The sequence below is a fragment of the Pinus tabuliformis genome, chromosome 2_1 (genome assembly GCF_031772625.1).
Source record: "Pinus tabuliformis cultivar Carrire ecotype Pingquan chromosome 2_1, CPIR1, whole genome shotgun sequence".
NCBI lineage: Eukaryota > Viridiplantae > Streptophyta > Pinopsida > Pinales > Pinaceae > Pinus > Pinus tabuliformis.
Window position 1 is genome coordinate 705,360,915 of NC_142299.1, and position 19,942 is coordinate 705,380,856.

Below are 19,942 nucleotides of genomic sequence, written 5' to 3' on the forward strand. Positions count from 1 at the left end.
AACCTTCTGGTAACATGTATCTCTGATTTTTAAACTAAGCACATTTATTTTTCTAATGAATTAAAATAAATTAGAAAAATCGTTTTCATCTTCTGGATTAAGTAATTTACTCAGCTAATTTATTTATTTATTTGTTATTATTATTTTTATCATTTTTACCTAATTAGTTCTATTAGGCCCTCATGAAACATTGGCATAAAATCTAATGCTTTTCATTTTCATTCCTTTAACCTATTGAATATTCAAGAATGTCTTTCAAGTATAGTTCCTTCGAACATGAGCTTGAGATGTAATGCCCAACAATTGTCCTTGTTATGATCATCCTTCATACTATGTTCATAATGCAGGTCTCTCTTCTTCTTCTTCTTCTTCTTTTTTTTTTTTTTAACTAAGCAATAACAAGACAAGGGTAGGATAATCACAATCAAAATTCATCTCATGGTACAGTTAATATATTATGCTTTCAACCAAGTAAATTCGTCCACTCACTGTACTCCTGTAGGTTCCAATTATAGTCGTTCATTTCAAACTATGTCTACATGACGCTATAAGTGACAATATCGGGTACTCAAAGTGATTTGTATGATCATCATTGCATATGGTAGAGTTCACTGTCATAGATGTTGCAATAATATTGTCATAGAAGAAAAGATCGTATAAATTATCCATACGCTTGATATTTTTCAAAAAGTTTTAAATTCTAAGTTATCCCTTCTGATAATTCTGCAATATTTTTCCCCAATATCTCAATAAGTGTCATTTTGGACCCTTGTCAATATATTCCCTAAAATGATAATTGTAGCATTGTATTTAGGCCATAGGCGGAAAAATGTCAAAAGAGGTGGACAAGTAAGAATAATAAATTCAAATGGTGAACTTAAGCTCACAAGCTAGTAAAAGATGAAGGACTTTGATGTCAAAAGTGCTAAAATTTTAAAATATTCTTATTAGCAATTGTAAATAAATATATAATTAGATACATTACAAAGCAAGTGATTGTGCGTCAAGATGTAGTGTTCTATGAATAGTTCCTAGGAGTTCATCCAACCAAGAAACTCTTTGAAACATCACCACATTACTTACTTATAGATAATATCCTAGTAAGTAATGATTTTAGTGTCTCAACTAGTTAGAGATGATGTGGCACATGACCTAGCAATGGAAGAATCTAAACATGCAGTCAATAATATATTGAGCATTGAATTGGGCATAAAGAAGAATACTCTAAGTAAGGAAGTCAAACTTGGCTACAGGGAGTCAACAGTAAGTACTCACAAGTTTTCAATGCCCAATTAAGCAAGCGTGAGCCGAAAACTCAATAAGCACCACTAACAAGTAAAAAAAAAAAACTAAAATGGGTCATCTAAATTGGGGCAAGAATTTTTTTCTAAGGTTTTGTCCAGTCCAAGCTATACTTTCCTCTCCAGGTTCCCCAAGTCATTCACCGAGCCAAGTCTTGCTACTACAACCATAGGTGTATTCTTTATGATTAATTACAATGAACTATGCAAATGGAAACAAAAAAAAATGTAATACAAGGCTTGCACCAATCATTTAAAAAAATCAGAATTCATCCATAATTGAATCCTCAAAGATAAAAGAGATATCTAGACCAATGTGCATCTCAATAGAAGTTTAAATTTTGAAACAACATGCCAGAAGAAGAGAGCAAACTAGAATACAACTGCATTCCTTACCCAATATATATAAGATATTTCTAATCAGAAAATTGAATATATTAGGAATGTAACCTACTTAACAGAACTTCAGAAAGAATGGGTGGTCAGAGAATTCAGTCAGATCAGTAAGTTTACCTGGCATAAATGCAGGGCTGTGTCATCAGGAGCTTCTATTGTTAAACGAAGATTCCTTGAACAACCAAATCTGTAGTATTTCCACATTTGGAACCCAGAAAGTCCAAGAGGAGCCGTAGAAATTTACAACTTTGGCTACAGAGAGAATGTGTATAACATATGGACATTTGAGAATTAATAATTAACCGGAATTTGTAGGAAAGAGCGAGTGAGAAACAGAAGGTGCTTTTCTTTTTGTGGAAATACTTCCAATTGTAGATCTCACAAGAAGACCATCTGCATATACAATGATCTATCAGAGTATGAATGTCCTCTATGCAAAGTTGGCAACTTCGGATGGGAAATCTCGAGCCACATCAAATTTTATGACCTGCATCTTGTTTGTCTGCAGATGTTTTCAACTCATCCATGTGAAGTCAGAAAATAATTTTCTCGTCTATATCTTCTAAAAAGTAATGCACTGTATATAGTCACTCCATTGTCCCTCATGTACTGTCATAACTGAATATACAATTTCCTACCAAAAATACTTGAGATCGAGGTTTCTTGTAAAGAATTCATCTAAGAGCCAAATCAGAAGTAAATAAAATCACATGATACCTTGAATCAAGAACAACTAATTTCCCAACAATAAATAATGAATGCTGAGATAAAGTATACTGGTCACTTGAGGGCCTGTCGCTAACAAGAAAGCTAGTAGAGTTGCGTTCATGTCAGACTGAATGTCTCAGTAGACAAGGAATGCAACAGTAGATGAAAATTGCCATGGGTGAAATTTAGTGGTAGATGTGAGAACCAATCAATCTGTAGCCAAGACTGGCTGATAAAAGTGCTGCTCTTGCAAAAATAGGACTTGTTTTGCCAAACTAAGTGCTGTAATTTTCATCAGATAATTTATTTTACCATGTTGAATGATCTGCCATGCCAATAAATAATTACTAGTTTTGTAAGAGGCACGTTACATGTAAATGGTTAATGTTCTTTGAACTAAACCAATTGCTTGAATATTCCCCATCTCTTTCTAGGTAGTGTGTGTGAGTGAGAGTGAATGTTATAGTAGTGAACATCATAGTCTCCACCAGAAATTCTTTGGAGCTCCTTTGCTGTGGCAACCAAAAGGAAAGAACCTATGTTGGTTACACTGGAAGGCTGCACTTGTGCCACAATTATCACCGTTCTCTCAATGGAAACAGATTTAATGCGCCTCCAGGGTGGTGCTTCTATAGCCCATCAATCCCCCCATCACCTCTAATATAGCCAGAGAACATTAGCACCTTACGGTGTCAAGATGACAAAATGTGAATTACCAAATCTAAGAACCTAAAGGAATGTAGACCAAATGTGGCAAGCACCTTTCTAGAGTAACCTCCTAAGTTCTTGAGAGCCTTCTTATAAAGATTGATTTCCAAATTTTGCAAAATACACCCCCGGAAACAGAGAAAAATAGAAATCAAAACCCATTTCCTAATAATTCATGATTCCCCCATCCATTTTCATTTTATCAACCAACATGTAGCCACACATTAAAAACATCAAAAACCCTTGTAGTATCTCTGATAATGACAAGTTTAACTACAAGTAAATTGTTAGCTTTACAGTGTGGAAGCTGTTGAAAGTAAGAAGATAAGGGTGCTGACACCAGTTTTGCCGGTAAAACTCACCACAAATAGAAACACTAGGACCTTACTTCAATATTTACAATCCCCTCAAGGAAGTACAAAATTTGCAGGACTTAGTTAAGAATCATGATATACAATTTGAAAGCTAAAAATGGATCCTACTTTTACTGCTCACCATATAAGTTTAAAATTTAAATGCATAAGAAAACATGTCTATAGCAAGCAGCTAAGTCCATGCTTACTAATTCCTAACTGCTCTTACGTCAAATAGTAGCCCAGTGACATCTTCAGATCCAAGCTAAACTAATGGAACAATATGCATAAATTGTGAAGATGCAATGCTCACTTCAAAAAAAATAAGATATAAGAATAAGACACAATGAATTTAAGAATGTTCATATACCAAAACTACGTTATTATTCCCCTATTGAGAGACTATCGCTTAGTGTCCCTTGCTCGAAGAAAAACTCTGCAACAATACTAGTCCTATTTTCCTATATAGGAAACATTGATATATCACAAAAACTACATCACAACAAAAATTTATTAGTCCATTTTTCCTAAATGGTAAACATGGAAATTTCCCAAAAATACGTCACAACAACAGAACACAGCAAGACTGACACACTGGGATACATTAAAAATATGGTAGTGAATAATAACGTGAATTTGAAGCCAAGCACCAAAAGCTCCTGAAGAGATGTTATCAGTAAGTGCATGGGCATTCTATTTCTTCTACTTCAGTAAACCAGTTTCTTAGAGTCGGGCTATTTGCAATTCAACTTTCAATTGAAATAGCTTTCCAGATACACAGCCTCACTTGCACACAGTAAATTTTATTAGACTATATAGCAATGTTTTCTTGGGGAAGTTTCACCCACGTAACAGACAAGAGAAACAGAAACTAAAATATGTGGTTCTTATTGCGTCTCTGCATTCCAATACACCTATCTGAAGACTGACATAACAATTTTTATGACTAATCATATCCTGGACAGATGACCTAGCTTGCAATGAGAACCTAATAGCTGAGAAAAGCTTAACAGCATTTGCAAAACTATTTTGGTCTAAAACCATTTTCAATAATTTGGCTTGGATATGTACCAAAAAAGTTACAGAACATTGTGAAGAAATCCACCCGACAGGGGCCACAACAGAGACATTAGACTAGGGATACAATAAGCCCACTTGAGGGGAGCGCGAGAACAAGCAACAATAAACAAGAAATGAAATCAGCACCGACATGGACTCACTGCTGAGAGGAAAGATATGGGCCGACCACAGTCGACACTAACAAAGAATCCGCCCCATAAAGCCCTAGTTGCAGAAATGTAGACAATATGAATCTTCCCAAAGAAGGTGTGAGAATGCAAGAATTTTGTTTCTGTCAATACACAGAGTAGAATCTGTAAAAAAAAAATGCTATCTTCTGCAATTTTTCCATAGACGCTGAAGAATAGAATCTCTAATGAAGACACAATTGCCCAGGGAGCGAGTAAATCTCGTCATCGCAGTCAGACAGAGCCACCCACTGATTTCAGTAAAATACGTTACAGATACAGAGAAGTGTGATATTTAGGGGCAGCCATGGCTACATCTCAGGCTGCAGACTATTATGCTTACAAAAGACCCCATGTGGCAAAATATCCAGCTCTTCCTGGAATGGAAATAGACGAGACTATTCTAAAATCAATAGAGCAGAAGACGGGGTCTATTTCATTTAAATTTATGGTCAATGTCATTTAATAATTCAATTTATTTTGGTTTCTAATATAATTAAATTTGTTTGCAATATTATATTTTTTTCTTCTAGTAGGTAGGTTTCAAGGTCCAGATTTTGAAACTTGGCTCTAATACCAAATGCAAGGACCATATCCAGACGGTATACATTTTATTTTTTTATTTTTACATCAAATACAACCAGAAAAGAAACGCATTGAAATTCAAATTTATTTAACACACACATTCCTACCACTCATTTCAGGAAACATATCATAACATTTTCATACTTTTAACTAAGATAAATAGTAATGAAATACATATGTACCATTCACTAGAAGGCGAGACTCCACTTGCTCTGCTGTTGCTGTTATTCCCTTGTAGTTGGTCACCTCCGCGAGTGAATGATGACGCATTTCATCCGAATGCGAAGACCCACCGGTTAACCTCCCAGCCTACTCCTTGGGTACTCTTCTTCCCCACGGACCCCCGAGCTGCAATGGGGTTGTACAATGGAGGAAAGCACTAGCTGGTAGAGGAGAGCACACCTTGGCTCCAGAGTCCCCTCTCTAAAATCCTCTACCTCACCAAGCTCACTATAGCTTCGTAATCACTGCTCTGACATCATCTCATCCATCCAACAATAGGGTTCCCAAAAGTCCCTTCTCCCATGGCTTGCCCCTTCTTTTATAGGAGTCCTCAAGGTGACACTTTTCATGTCATGCATAATTAATTATTTTTTTATAATTCAATAGCTTGATTATTCACCCACCCATGTGTCATTCTCACATCAAGGGTCTCCCAAAATTATTTACTTAAATTTTTATTGAAAACTAATATTTTCCTCACCTCAACAAGATTCCTATTTCTTCTCCTAGTTGTCTCTTTATTCCCCCCCTTTTATTCCTTAATTTGTGTTCATTACTTGAAGTCAATTAATGAGTCAAGATTTTATCCCCAATCTACTCCCTAATTTAACTCAGGTTATCTCCTAGATGGATATTCTTATGTTGGTTGTTGACACATGGAGCTTCTCTACATTTCTCTAAATTTAATTTATTATTCTCATTTTAATTCACCTTCCTCTTTTCTTAATTAGGTTTAAATTAGTTTACGATTAATCTTTATCCTTACCATTATGTTTGTCTTTCCCCTTTTTCCTAATTAAACCACATAATCTTCCTAGTATTTTCCAAAATGGGAATGGTAGAGATTTTAAGGTACTCTATTTTAATTCTTCCTATGATCCTCCTTATTCCAAGTTTTATTTTTGATTTAATTACATTGGTTTCTAATCATCATTTACCCTTGATGTAAATTTACATAGTTTTCATTCCTTGCTTATATTTATTTATTATTATTTATTTTTAATGATTCCAAGGATGCCAAGTTTGGTTGTGCCCTTCAAGAACTTCCCTAGAAGTTCCAAGGGTGCCACACCTAATAGTTTATTTGTGATGCCAAGGGTGCCATTTTGGTTGTGCCCTTCAAGAACTTCCCTAGAAGTTCCAAGGGTGCCACACCTACTAGTTTATTTGTGATACCAAGGGTGCCAAGCTGGTCGTGCCCTTCAAGAATTTCCCCTGAAGTTCCAAGGGTGCCACACCACTTGCCCTTCAAGCATCCAGTGACTACGAGGGGAAAGTATAGTGCAACGTCATAGACTACTATCATCTCCTATGTTGCCTGCTATAGTGAGACTAATGGTGTCGAGGATTAAGGAATCCGCCTTGATGCACGCCCCCCGGTAAAGTCCTCATAAGCAACCCAACTTTGGGACCTGCCCTCATGGCATCGTGATCTTCAAGGCGAAGGTGTTTCATCCCTTCCAGCCCAAGTCACGGCGGGAGTGCTAGTGGGTGAGATCAGGGACTCTGTCCCACCCCTCCCATGTAGTTCCATCCACCTATACAACCCTAGCACCCATATGTGGGTCATTCGGTCAAACAACTAATATGTGCCTGCAACCATTAACATATCATCAGAATATAGTTAAACATATATGGTAGATTTCAATATCGACTTAGACTTTAAAAGATAAAATAATATGAATTTTCATCAAACCAGGTGTCATCGACATGTCATATGCGAGTGCCTCTGATGGTTTCCTGCCATACTCAATAATCATCAGTAACAAGGTTTCTCAATGGTAGTCATTATCATAATAGCATCATTAACAATTCCTGGTCATTCACATCATTGTCCATTCTAAGTCTAAACTAATGAAAGTAGGTAACATAAGGGACACATCCCTCATGGCTATCATCAATAATCATCAATGGAAACATACATATTCATTAAGCTATCAACATCATAACATTGTAGAAATATACCTATCCATCCAATTTATCATCATTATGATTTTAGTAGAGCGCATACATATTCTTTACTACCCTCATCATAAATTCAAATAGAGACCAACTTAACTATTTAATGTTGCAATCATCAGAATACTGATAGATAAGATACATAACCATTCATGCTATCATAATATCAATGGAAAGAATTCATAAACATCACAACCATGACTATCTCAATCGCTAATAATAGTGTCATGTGTCCGGATCCTCAGCCTGAGGTCATCAGAGAATAAAGTGTCTAAGATAATGTCATATTAAGGTCAGAAGACTAGAGTGGCCACTACAAATCATTTGATGATGATCTAAGAAGAAGAAGAATTTGTAAGGGTTTTCCCATAGTGGGTTTTTCCTTGGTCTCAGACCAATCCTGGTGTTTATATGTGTGCATGCTTTTCTTCTATTGTTCCTTTATGTTCCACTGCATTGATGATAATGATGCTATTATTTCTACATGGTTTCATATGTTGATGAATAATGATGTAAATATGAATGATGTAATGATGATATGGGGTGAAATTAATGTGTTAATGAATAAATGCAATTATCTAAGAAAAGAACAATATAGTATTTATAAAAATTAACCTACCCTTTGAAGGATGTACCTTGGGCATTCTATCCCCTTTAAAGGCAGAAACCACCTAATAGGGTTCTTGGTTAACCCCCTTTGGAGCTTGGAGATATTAGCACATACCAAAGACCAGTATGGTAGGGCATGCCATTATGAAGTGCCCATCTATTGTCCATGGTTTGTAAGCCCTTTAACTTGATTTCCTTAAATGACTTTTTGTACTGGAAGGCTAGGGGGATGCACTGGAACTTACTCAGGGTTGCATATGGTCTCCATTTTGGGTTTGGTTTCCCTATATGGGGTTCTAACCCTATAGAGGGTTACATTGGCACATGTAAGGTGTGTGTAGAGATCCATGGGCCTCCATAATAGTAGAAAACACTCCATGGATCCCCAGAGATGTTCAAATATTGGTTGTGATTCATCTATTGGACGAGGAAGATGCACTTGGTTCACCATGCCTAGCTGACCCCACAGTTGTGCCATGCACTTGGAAGATGACCCGGGACTTGTATGTTGATGTGGAATAACTTACACCATAATATGAGCCCTTATAGATGGTCTACAAACATCTTTGATCTACATGGAAACCCATGAGGTTACTAGTGTGCCCCCACACCCATTGAGAGCACCATAGGTTTATTATTTGGAGAACATGTTAATTTTTGCAAATATGGTCAAATTTCACATTGGACAACTCAGATGACTGAGATTATGCTTTCATTAAATTCCTCTTTTCGAGAGGACCAAAATCGACCTAAATATCACCCAATTTGGTCAAGCGGAAGTTAAGTTTTGAATTATTTTATTCATGCATGCATTATGGAATGGGTCGGCCCTAACCACATGTGTAACTGCTTAGGTCAGCCTTAACCCCAAGTGGACCCTCAGGAAATCCTATAAATAGAAGTGACCTCAAGTTCATTTCATCACAATGATCAAGCAATCTTCTATTCTTCTCTTTGTCTTGGTTCGCACAGGTTCGACGGAAGGACTTCACGCAAGGGTCTGAAATTTAAGGCATGAGGCCCACTCTGATGTAAGGTTTTCTGATTCCCGTACACTGACACATAATAGGGCATTTTAGTCCCTGGACACTGGCACATAGTGGTCAAGAAAGAATCCAGAGAGCCCTAGATGCTAGCACATAGGTTTATGGGAGCGTCCACGGATTCAGAGACAGGTCGGGATACATAAGTCCTCAGACGCTCGCACGAAGTGGTCTTGAGAGCGTTCAGGCTATCCTGGATGAACACACAGTAACTATAAGGGAGTGTCCAAGGGTTTTTGGTGTGTTTTACCCTAGACACATGCACAGAGTCTTCTTGAGAGTGTCTGAGTAGTAACAGGCGCCCTCACACATTGCTCGAGAGAGCGTCTAGAGAGTTTCGGGCACACGTAATCATCTTTGATGAGATCATCTAGGGTTTGACATTTTTTCTTCAATTGGCTTCAATGATATGGTGGATATGGGTTTCTCTCTGTTGTTATATAGATCTATAGATCTGATTTGTAAATATTTGCTGCAAACATATGTATTGGGCTCATTGTACTCTCTGCTGAAAACTTTTTATGACGATCTATTAAAGAAGAAGATTTGAAATGGTTTCCCCCTTGTGGGGTTTTTCCTTGGTCTTGGACCAATCTGTTGTCTCTTATGGTTGTTTTTTTGTCTTCTTTTTCACTACATATATTTTTATTTCTTCAATTACATTTATGATTGGTTATACTGCTAATAATTGGATGCATTGTTAATGAAGAAGTAAATTGGGCTAAAGTAATTGATACAACATAGAACAATCAGAAAATTTAACATGGTATCAGAGCTGAGGTGAAGGACAAGCCCAAAAGAAGACAAGCATTGAAGCCCTCATTTTTCAAAAAGCAGATTGACTAGTCAAGGTCAAGATGTCATCCTCTACCTTCAAGGAGCATGAAAAGTTGGGTGATGCATCAAACTTTGTTGCATGGAAAGTTAGATTGGAGATCATAGCTAACAACAATGATGTGTTGGAATACATTCAAGGAAGGATGCCCGAGCCTCTAGAAAATTCTTTCGCTTCCCTCAAGAATAGGTACAATAAAGGTTAGTCCAAAGCAAAGCAAGTTATAACTGACGGTTTACAAGATCATTTACTTGCATATGTTGGGAATTTAAGAAAGTTTAAAGATATGTATGATAAGATAGCCAACATGTATGAAATCAATAACTTGAATGAGATCATCACCTTGAAAGATCAACTCAAGGAAACCAAGATGAACAAAGGAGAAGCTTTTAAATCCTACATTATGAGGATCTCTTGCCTTAGAGATTAATCGCAGAGAGTTGGAGAAAATGTGCCTAACAAGGAGCTAGTATTTGTGACTCTTAGAGGTCTCCCTCCTATTTGGGAAACCTTCATTACTACAATCAGAAACAACAATGTCCTTTTGTTATTTGATGAAATTGTTGGGAAGCTTACTCAAGAAGAATCAAGGATGATAGCAAGAGGAAGGATTCAAAAGCATGAAGAGGGAGAGCCCATTGCATATATTACTCATGACAAAAGGAATAAGGAAAAATGAGTTCCATTAAGGAAGCCTCCTTCTCAAAACAGAAAAGGAAGGAATGACATATCGTTATCTCATATTCAATGCTTTAATTGCCACAAGAAATGTCACTATGCTTGAGACTCTCCCGAGAAGAGAAAGAAGTCACAGTACAACACCAGAAGCTACAACAATAACAAAATACGGAAGGAAAGCAAAGGAATAACAGTGATAGAAGATATGAAAGAAGAAGAAGAGACTCCTCAAGTGACCGTGAAGAAGATCACCCTCCTCAAAAGAAGTCAAGGGCTCCCATGTATGAAAGTAATGCTATGAATTAATTTGAATACATTCTTATTTCTACCCTACTAGTTATTCTCCACCAAATTCATGGGATAGTTGGTGGTTGATAGTGGGGCCACTCATCATTTCTATGGATGCAAGGAAGTCCTCTCTAATCTGGTAGAGAGGGAGACTAAGCTGAAGATTATTCTTGGAGACAACTCAACTCATCCCTGAAAGGTTTTGGGTCCTTCAAATTTTAGCTTAATTCTGGGGAATCAGTTTTGTTGCATGATGTTATGTATGTATCGGGATTAATGAAGAATCTAGTATCTATATCCACACTGGACGATAAAGGGATGAGAGTTTCCTTCATCAAAGGAAAAGTTTTGACTTGTTCTATTGATTCACCTATGAGATATGCATTCACATTAGGATAAAGATTTGAAGGACTCTATAGAGTCACTAGAAGACATCTTCTATAATTGGTTCATAATACCAATAATTTTAGTGAAATATGGCACCACAGGCTGGCTCATTTACACTATGATGTGTTAATTTTTGAAATTTCGGTCAAATTCCACCTTGGACAACTCAAATGACTGATATGATGATTGAATTAGATTCCTCCTTTTGAGAGGACCAAAATTGACCTAAATATCACCCAATTTGGTTAAGCAGAAGTTGAGTTATGAATTATTTTATTCATATGTGTATTATGGAATGGGTTGGCCCTAACCACATGTGTAACTGCTTGAGTCAGCCTTAACTCCAAGTGGACCTTCATGAAAGCCTATACATATAAGAAACCTCAAGCTCATGTGGAAACATTCGATCAAACTTCCTTCTCTTCTCTTTTGCCTTGGTTCGCAAAGGTTCGATGGAAGGAGTTCGCACAATGGTCTGAAATCACAGGCGTGAGGTTCACTCTGATTTAGGGTTTTCTCGCTTCTGGATGTTGGAAAAAATAGGGAATTTTAGTCCCTAGAGGTTGGCACACAATGGTCATGACAGCGTCCAAAGAGCCTTGGATGTTGGCACAGAGGCTTATGGTAGCATCCAAGGCTTCAGAGTCAGATTTGGAGGTGTTGATCCCTAGACGCTCGCACAGAGTGGTCCTGAGGGCATCAAGGTTGTCCCGGACACATGCACAGTAACTACATGGGAGCATCCAAGGGTTTTTGGGTAGATCTGGTAAGTTGGTCCTCGGACGCATGCACAAAGTGGCTTGGGAGCATCTTCGCTGCCATAGACACTTGCACAACACCTCCTCCCTGTGTCTGAGACTCAAAGATGAGATTTTTGTATTCTGAAGTTTTTACTCAGTGATAATAGTATTTAGTAGTGTTCAGCATAGTGACAAAAGTATATAGCAGTTGACTTCAGTTTGTGACATCTCATTACATCCATCAGTATGAGGGTTTTGATTATAAGCATGATTAGATCTATTTCATGGATATCATGGTTGTTTTGTTGCATAAATAAAGTTATGGATCATTGTACTCAATTTTGATGAATCATTTGATGACGATCTAAGAAGAAGAAGATTTTCAAGGGTACTCCCCATAGTGAGTTTTTCCCTGGTCTTGGACCAATCCGGTGTCTCTATGTGTGAGCATGTTTTTCTTATGTTGTTCCTTTATGTTTCGATGCATTGATGATGACGATGATGATGTTCTTTCTATATAATTTCATATGCTAATGAATAATGGTGTAGTTATTAATAATATTATGATGATATGGGGTGAAACTAATGTAGTAATGAAGAAATGCAATTATCAAAGCAAAGAACAATGTAGCCCTATGGAAAATTAACATGGTATTGAAGTTGGGCTGAATAAAAGCCATGGAGATCACCCTAATGATGACACCTTTGATGGAAGCAAGAAGATGAGGGTGGAGACCTAAAAGAATTCTAGGGTTTGAAGAAAACCCTAGGCAACTTAATTATTAGGGTTTGATGGATTCTATGAGGTTAGGGTTGGAGAGAAACCCTAGTTTATAGAAAAGATATGAGATATGAAACCTATTATTGTCAGTGTGAAGATACTCAAGCACTTGTGGGCGATTTGATGTAGTCGTAGATGGGATAATCCCTAACAGACCTGGTTGGATAATTGAAGACAACATTGTTATATGGACCATGGACATTGATGGCTCTTGAAGATTAGTTCAAGAGGGAGAGGATCACCTCTCATTGAAGATAATTATTTCTTGACTTATGATGCCTCTTATTTTTGTTTAGTCTTATGGATCTGATTATTATGTTTATTGCTTATACTACCTACATATGTATTTGAGTATATGGATGTTTCTAACCTCCTTGATTAGATGTGATGAGTAGATCCTTCTTGAGGATCATTTTGAGATGAAGATCTGGAAAGAGATAAAGAGGTACTTGATGAATATATGACAAAGTGATTCAAGAAACCTATGTCTAATGAGAAGGTGCACATGTATTTGAATACGACAAGGTATTCTTGGTATGTTGTGTTTCAACTATTGGCTCAGTAAGCCCTAAGGTATGATGAGAATGCCTCTTTCTTTAATGGATCATACATGCATATGAAAGTGACTTGGATCTGTGTTTTCTATGATGAAATTATGCACCTAGTGTGAATTTTGATCTTGAATTCTATGAGGCTATCTAGTGTGATACATCAATATACTTGATGTTTGGAAAACATCTATGATATATTTGTTGGATATCTTGATCCTAGAAAGAAGGCTAGCACCTTGACTCTAGTAAATGATACTCTTGATACTTGTCATGATGGATTTCGTATAGAAGGATACATCATTGACTCCTATACTTGAGTTTGTTGATAATTCTTGTGATAAGCATAATGAAAGCATATGGAAAGAGAGGTTGACACTCTTGTTGTTTTTTTAAAGTTTTATTGAATGACCGAACTTGATTTTATTGGTCATGAAGAGCATGGTAACCTTGATGTTAGAAGTATAAGTGTAAGATTGCTATCTAAATATCTTACTAACTATGGACATGTCTTGATGAGATGAGTAACTATGGTTTCCCTAACTTGATGGAGTGACTCGATAGAATGTGTTATTGTGTTCATAATCTCTGAGAATGATGTTTCATCTATATTCAGTTTTTCATCTAACCTTTGATGAAATATTGATGTCATGATGTTGATAGTCATGATAGATATATGTTTATGATCTAAAAGATCTATTGTTGCTTGAATCTAGTAGAGACATGCTAATGACATGAATGAAGATGAATGAAATAGATCCCTGGTCAAAGGGAGAATCTCTTCTCAAGACTCATACTCATAGTACTATTTTAATTATGTGTTGATTTATGTGCATCTAGCAGTATTGATCTACAACAGAGTCTCAGATTAGAATTTTGTATAGAAATTAGGGTTTATGTTCCAAATGCAGTCATAGATCTGGGAGATCTCGTTCATGGATGCTATCATGCTAAGGCTCAGAGAGAATCTAGGCAGCTAAATATGCTCCCATGCTAACCTGAAGGCAGCATCCATAGGTTTGACTACAATTGACCATCATCTGAAGCTTTTTGAAGTTGTCTGAACTCTGAATCAAGATGTTTCTAACATATTTTGCCACTGTAATTTGATTTCTGATGTTAGATTAGATGGTCACAGATGTGTTGCAGATAACAAGATCTATAAGTAGGAAAAGATTGAATGTTTTCCATAACATGAACAGGCAGACTGAACTTATGTTTGTAGGTGACCGGGACATACATATAGATATGTCACTATGTTTGTGCTACAAGAGGGTGGCAAGATTTGGTTGATTGTTATATATGAGCAATGTTTATTGTTTTTTCATGATACTTGACAATAACTGTGAAATGATGATTGAAATATGCTTTGACTATAGATCTCTCTACGATAGCGAATTTGGACTTGATCTGATATCTAATGATCTGATTTGACGATTGTTGATTTGGCATGATGTCTATGCTATGTGGGTATTCGGAAATTGGCCTCCTCATTTCTAGCACAACGGTTGAGGTAATGATAGTTGTGATTTAGCATAAAAATGGAACATTCATGACTCATCCTTGGTGTATGCATTTTCACCTAGTGACAAAAATGACTTATGTTACGATTATGAGAATGAATTAATAAAGTTTAGATTGATAATGCAATGGCTTGATATGAGCTCTCCCTCTCACCCGATTGAAAGTATTGATACTATGATAATGGTTTGACATTGATTTATGTAAAGCTGATTATGTTGGCTTAGCAAGGCATTATGTTTAGAGCATTGCATGAAGCAAGCTCCCTGATCTTGATATGTCCATATTTGACAGTTATCTAATGAAGTCAGGATAATGAGTTCCGAGGTATGGATTTGATTTTGATTATGGTTTTGGTTTTATAACCTAATGGTCTACTCTTGACATGTGATGAACCTCTGATGATCTAAATCAGAGGGAGATAGCTTATGAAGCCTGAAATGATGTATCATGGCATGATGAATCTATTTATGGAATTTGGGAAAGAAATTCCATATTGCAAAGCTATTGGAAAATGTTTTTGAATAATGAAAATGCAAATCCTTAGATACTCCAATTTGAAGTTCAAAGATGTTGAACTTGACATGGCATCCAACAGTTGTTTGAAGCATTGATGTTTTGTTTTGAACATCCATCTGTATATATATGATGTGCATAGAACCTAAATAAATTCATGATTGAGATGCTTCACTCACATAGAGTTGCGGCCAAGCATCCTTTGCCATATTTGCATGAGGTGTTCTATTTTTTAGAATGAGATATTTCTCCTATGATATGTGACTGCATAGATGTATTGCTAACATTTGAGATTATTGTTGATAAGAACATTTTGAAGTTGCTTTAGTATGAGATCTACCATGATATCTTGGTGAGAGATCTATAGCATGACTGAGGTTGATCATGATGTTGCTAGCATGGTTAGCTATGAGGCAGGATACAGAAGCTCCTTAGAGAGTTGTTTGAGCATGATCTGCATATGGCATGGGTACATTGCGATGACAGAGAATCCCATATATATATATATATATATATATATATATATATATATATATATATATATATATATATATATATATATAGATATATATATATATATATATATAAATATATATATATATATATATATATATATATATATATATATATATATATATATATATATAGATATATATATATATATATATATATATATATATATATATATGGGTCCATGATACTCTCATATATTGAGACAATGTAGCTATTCGAAACAAGCTCAGGCTTGTGGTTGACACCTCCTTGAGAGGGAGGATGATTATGGTATCCTTTTGTGATTTATATGATTATATATGATCTAACATGATATTTGATTTGGTGTTCTGTATGAACAAGAAATAAATGCTATTGAGACAAGCTAATACAAGATTTGAGTATAATGAGAGCAATGCTAATCGAGGACACTGAGCCAACTCTTCCTCCCTGTTTGAGCTCCCAGGGTGAGGAATTGAGATGGAGGGCTCTTGGGGTTGAGGGAACTCTAGACAATAGGGCGTTAACCCTATCTTTTACCCATAGGGTTTAGGTCTCTACTCCCATGTTTGGCCTTTAAAGAGTATACCCTAGTTGGCATCATACCCACAAGTAGAGCTTGCTGGGAACACTACTCCTCATTTGGCCAACGAGTTGAGAGTGTACTTGGGGATGTATGATCCAGATTTAAACAGGAACACAACAAATTATAGATATAACCATAAATACAAAGATGCAGTAGAAATAACACTTCATTTCATTAATATCAAATACTAAAATATGCTTACAAATAGAATGGAAAAAAGAATAGCTCGGGTGATGGTAGCATATCTCTGAGAAGAGAGGTGGTGGCTACATTCCTTTGAACTACGTTATAATGAGGCTCAAGGACATTTTTATTGTTGAAAAATAAGAGAAAACCCTAAAAAACCAAAACCCTAACCCAAGGAGATGTAACACCAAGAGTTTATGGGCCCTGTTGGGGTGAGTTGGACAGCCAACTTCCTGGGGTCACGACTTGGTCATATTATCTCTAGTTGACACGCATGATAACCCGTTGGAAGATCTCTTTGAGGACTACGATGAAAAGACGATTTTAGGCAAAAAAAATTAACAGTAGATTGCCAAAAAAATGTTGTTTAGGGCCTCAAAACGAAGACTCCGGAAGTTTAGAACCTGAAAAACTGCTAAAATTAGTAAACTGTGCTACGATTAAGGAAACTGAAAAACTGAAAGAAACAATGGTGGGGGTCCAAGTGGAATTGGCAGGTGGCCACCAATATCCACCAAGATCATCCCCCCCCCCCAAGTAAGCAATGGTCCCCATGTGTTGAGTTCCTCCATGAGATGAGGAAACTTTCACTGAACTTGGTCCCTGGTGAGCCACTTGTCCTGGTGAAGGAGTTGGCCTGCTTTGACAACTTGATACAGATGGATCTTTTGCTAGCTAGTGTTCTTGATCTGCGTGTCCATGATCTGATCAATTGTGGCTTACTCCATGCAATATGGATTTAACTCTGTAGGTGTGAGTTGTTCTGCAATGTATGATGTGTCCAACAATGGTGGGAAGTATGGTCGAAGGTGGTCCACATTGAAAACTGGGTGCAGGCCAAGGAATGGGGGAATGTTGAGCTCAAATGCATTATCACCCATACCCTTGGTAATGATGTAAGAACCATATCGAAGTGGTCCAAGTTTATGATAGGCTTCGGTAAGGCGCTCCTTCTGCAAATGCAACCAGAATTTGTCACTCACCCGAAACTTGTGTGGCACCCGATGTTGATCATGTCGCTGCTTTTACTTCTAATTTGATTTATCCAGAATGTCATGGACCTATCGGCGGATATGTTGGATGTGCTCAATGAAGTTGTTTTCCTTATCGGATTCTGACTGGAAATAAGCCAAATATGCCTGAGTAGCTGCAAATGGTATGGCCACATCAATGGGACATAATGGTTACAATCCAAAGCCCACCTGAAAAGAGTTGTGGCCAGTCGAGATGTGGAGAGCCCAGTTATAGCTGTGCTAGACATAGGGAAGGCTCTCATCCCATATGCGTGGATTCTTTGAGTTGTACATGCATAGAATGTGTACGATCATCTTGTTGACGTCCTCTGTCTGGCCATCAGTTTGGGGATGGAAAGTTGTGGACCTAGTGAGCTTGGTGTCTAGCATCGACCATAGACAGGACCAAAATGTACTGAGGAACCTGTAGTCACAATCTGAGATGATAGATTGTGGGATCCCAAGGTGTACCCACACTCGTTCAAAGAAGAGTTTAGCAGTGGATTCTATTGTGATATTCTTCTTGCAGGCCACCTGAATGGCCATCTTTGAGAATTTGTTGATGACCACAAAAACATACCCGTTGCCATGCCTAGTAGAAGGAAGGCCCGACATGTAATCCATGTAGATGGATTCCCAAGGTCGACTAGGGGTAGGTAGCGGAGTATAGAGGCCTTGCTTCTTGATGATCGGTTTGGAAATGGTGTAGGCAGTGTAGGATCTGATGTACTTCTCGACATCCTGTCGAAGATTTGGCCAGTAGAAATACTTCTACAGTACTGCCACTATTTTCTTGACCCCGAAATGCCCAGCAGATCGATTGTAGTGTGCTTCCCAAATCATCTTAGATCGCTCTCTTGAAGGAACACAAAGGTGTCCTAGGTGGCATAGCAGGGTATCCTGGAGGTGAAAATTTGGAACTCGCTGACCCTCCAAGACCATCTAGTACGTGTGGCGGAACTCTGGGTCACTTTTGTGGATAAGTGGCCAATCAGAACTCTCGTGCCCATAATAGTTGAGCACGGTGGTTAACACCATGATCGGCGGTCGGCTGACGTAGTGTGCAACATTATTAGTGCTACCCTTTTATGCTTGATATTCAAATGGAACTGTTGCAGGTATGTGGACCACTTTTTATGGCGGTCATTCTGCAACTTCCCTTGCATTTGTATGAATTGTAGGGGTTGGTGGTATGTGTGGATGACCATTTCCTTCCCCAAAATGTAATGCTTCCATTGTTAGCAAGCTTGCACAATGGAATACATCTCTTTGTAATAAGTGGGATACTTCCGAACTATGTCTGAAAGTGCCCCATTGTGATATGCCGCTGGATGCCCCTATCAAGTAAGGACTACCCCAATAGCATAGTCAGAGGCATTTGTCTTGATCTAAAATGGTTGTTGTAAATCTGGTAAAGTGAGCACTGGTGCAGAGTAGAGGCGATGTTTCAACTCTGCAAATGCATTTTGTTGAGATTTAGACCAAAAGAATTTTGATTTTTCTCCTCCCTTGATGACTTGACTCAAGGGCGAAGTGATATGAGAGAATCCCAACATGAACCTGTGGTAGAAATTGGCAAGACCCAAAAAGCTACAGAGCTCTGTCAGAGTGGTTAGGGTTGGCCAATCTCGAATGACTTGGATCTTGGCTGGATCCACATGCACCCCTCGTTCACCAATAATGTATCTCAGATGCTGAAGCTGGGTCATGCCAAAAGTTCATTTCTCAAAATTAGCACATAGCTTGTGTTGTCGTAGTGTTCGGAGAACCTGTCAGATGTGGTGGAGGTGCTCTTCCCAAATCTGGCTAAAGATCAGGATGTCATCCAAGTATACCACTACAAATGAGTTGGCGAATGGCTGAAAGATGTCATCCATCAGCCTCATGAAGGTTGTAGGAGAATTCGTCAATCCAAAATGCATAACCAACCATTCGAAAAGGCCCTTCTTGGCTTTGAAGGCAATCTTCCACACATCGGAGGGTTCGATTGGTACCTGGTGATAGCCAGACTTCAAGTCGATCTTGCTAAAATATTTTTCTCCCTTTAGTTGGTCCAGAAGGTCATCAATCTATGGGATCGGGTACCTATTCTAGAAAGTGATCTTGTTCAGCACCCGATAGTCAATACAGAGTCTCCAAGTCCCATACTTCTTATGTACCAACAAGATCCGACTCCCACAGGGAGATGAACTCAGACAGATGTGACCTTTCTACAGCAGCTCATAAATCTACCTCTTGAT